A 3,304-nucleotide genomic window follows, 5' to 3' on the forward strand; every position below is an offset into this window, starting at 1 on the left:
AACTCCTATATTCGTTCACCATGCTCTTTTGTAAAATTGGAAAAGTGTGTCAAACATATCCTTTTGTTAATATTTTTTTTAAAAAAAAAAAAAAGGGTTTTGTTTGTTTCCAAGAACAGGTTTACCAAGCGGGTCAAAAACGGTTTCTTAGCACAGAAAATGAACAAACTGTTTTGCTGTTTCTGAGCACATAACCATAACAGAAACACCTGTAAGGTTATCAAGCGGGCACTATATTCTTTACCAGTTTTGTTGTAGAGAGTGAGATTTGGAGTTTTTCGTATTAGGGTTTCAGGGAGATAGAAACAGTACGTGTTGTTTTGGGTAATCTTGAGAGATTTCCATTGTAACTCATTTTCCATTACATAGTGAAACATCTTCAGCTTCGCTTGTGGATATAACACATCATATTGATGTGTAAACTACGTTAAATCTCTGTGTCATCGTGCTCTGTTTTTGTTTTTGTTCGTGTTTTATATGGTGTTCATTCTAACAATGACCATGTGGAAAATTATGAAAGAGACAAGGAAAACGTATAAAGGCTACACAGTCTTTCCTTTTGACCAGGGATGTTTTGTCACTTGCGCAAGCAATGACATCTTGGATGGTTTGTCCATTTCTAAATGTCAAAGTTTATTCATGTAATACTTTTTCTGAAAATTTTATTGTAGCCTCTTGTCAAAATTTCTTAATTAAGATGATAGTTTTGTTTGAACCTATATGGTTGTATTTGTGGTAGATGGGCCACAAGTAGGCCTGTAAATGGATCGGATTCGGCTCGGATATGGATATTTTCTAGTCGAATATGGATAATTCTAAACGGATTTGGATGGATTCGGATGCGGATCGAATTCGGATTTTCGGCCATCCGTTTACACCTCTGCCTTGTGTAACCCGAACCTTCCTCCCCCTAGTGGATACAGTTCACTCTCAATCCATAGTTTTAGATCATGATTATCTTCTCCTCATATTCTAGAACCTATTGAATCTTCAAAAACCCTCAAGATCGTTATTTACTTAATTTTTTATAATTAAGTATTCGGATTCAGATTTTTATCGGAATATTTGGATTTTTTTTCGGATATCTCTAATCGAATACGGATGCCCCTAAACGGATATGGATGCGGATCGAATTCGGATTTTCAATTGCCCATTTACAGCCCTAGCCACAACAATGCCTAGGAGATGGGTGAACTTTGTAGATTTTTCATTGCACTTTGACTTGTTTGGTTGCTGTTTTGGTTGTGGAGTTTCCTATTTGTTTTTTCTTTTCTTTTTCTTGTTCTTTCATCTATTTTGGGGCTGGGGGAATCTGAGCTTCGCTTAATAAATATTTCATTCACAAAAAATAAAAATAAAAACGAAATCGTGGACTTGTGTGGATCCATATTATGAAGGATCATACGCATACCTAACTTACTAGTAAATTTTCGGCTCAATGTGAGTTTATGATGTGGGTCAAATCATAGTTCAAAATTGCAAGAAAATTTTCATGATCGAACTTCTAATATGAAATAATAGAGAACTTTATGGATTAAACTGAGATCAGGCTTCACCAATAACATGTTAGTAGTATGAGTGTAACTTTTACAACTTTGGAAAATTTTAACCCATATAGCATTATTGATCCCGAATCAATTCAATTCGCTCTACCGATTCCTAGCAAGAGATTGGATCGGAATTGGTAGAGGCCAATTTGGCTCTCAATTCTAATACCTTAACCCTTAGTATCATATCGTTTGGGATGAAAACAACTTATTATTTCCGACGTAAGCACTTTACAAATTCGAATGCGCCACACAAAAGCGTATGTGTAGGATCAACGTGAACAAAAAGAAAAACAACTACACAACCCTTGATAATTTATATATTTCTTCCAGCACCATTCACCTACCCTAAAATGATGAATTTTCTAAAAGTAATTTAAAAATTTTCAAATATATATAGAGAAAAAATTTTGAAAAGTCAACTAGGGTAGAGTGAATAAAGGAAGGTCAGAAGAAAAGATAAAGAAATATTGAAAAAGTGACAAATTACTAAAGTTTCTTAGTAGGACACCTCACCCATCTTCTGGCTTCTTCGGATTTAAAAGTGTAAGCCATTTAGGTATGCTTAGCAGGTAGATTAGTACCAAAAAAGAATAATTAGCTGGTAAGGATTGGTTCCATCTGAGAGAGGGAAAGTCAACTAATTAACCCCCCAAAAAGAGCCAAAAAAAAAACAGATATGTTGGATATTGGTGGCAAGTGAGAATTGAGATTTTAATCCTTGTGGGTTTTGTTCCATGTGGGGGAGGTAGCTCAAATGTCTATGTTTACTAGAATTTGCTTCCATATGGGTATTAGTAATACATTAGGTCGAAGTGGGGGAGGCTCAGTTTGGCCCAGAGTGCTGGGTCATTTTTTGGCCAAGGTTGGGCCTGATCTTTGGTTGAACCATTTACGAAACGTTTAATTGAAACCGATTAATAAACTGAAACCGATAATAACCGTATAACCAGAATTGATTCAATGAAACTAATTGGTAATTGGTTCTGTTTCAGTTTGGGAACTTGAGACCGATTAATAATTGATTCAGTTTTGGTTTCTCTTTATCACATTCTGAACTGAACCAAAACCGAATTGAGTAAAACCCTTATTTGTAAGTGAACCTGTATGTGTTACCGTTTGAAGTGTTATAGATAGTGTGCAACCGGGCTAGCTGGCCTAACCCGGGGGTCCCAAGATTCATCCTTGGCCCCGACCGGGCTGGCCTGAGTTCAGGGTAGGATTTCTCAGCCCAAGCCCAGCCCCATCAACCGGCTGAAAAGCCCAACCCAAGCTCTGAATTACCAGACCAAACTTGCAGCCCTAGTTATAGCCCAATACTCAATTTGGGCCTTATTTTGTAACGAAAATATTGAAGATGAGATTCATGAATGGTGTAATGTCTGGGGTTGGAATGTAGACTGGTTTCTTCAAATTAAAAATGAGCCCACCCTTATAATGTCTGAGATTGGGCTTGGTTTTTTGGGTTTTGTTCTGGGCTTAGTTTGAAAACATTGTAGGTTTGAGTTGGATGTATGCTGGGGTTGCATAAAACTAATTAATTTAAGGGTTAAAGAAGCTGACAGGCGTAAGCTAGCACCTCTCTATTAAAATATTAAGAGAAAGAACGTTACCTGGTCATGCGCCTTGTGTGGCTCTCACGCCTTGACCGCCTGGAAATCCTAGGCAGAAGGCACCTTGTGTGTCTAGGCATGAGAGCCTACTTGGAATTCTCCACGACGTCGTCTGCTAGCCTCTTTGCGAGTTCAGCTGATATA

This window comes from Telopea speciosissima, chromosome 10, assembly GCF_018873765.1.
Source record: "Telopea speciosissima isolate NSW1024214 ecotype Mountain lineage chromosome 10, Tspe_v1, whole genome shotgun sequence".
In the NCBI taxonomy this organism is placed as follows: domain Eukaryota; kingdom Viridiplantae; phylum Streptophyta; class Magnoliopsida; order Proteales; family Proteaceae; genus Telopea; species Telopea speciosissima.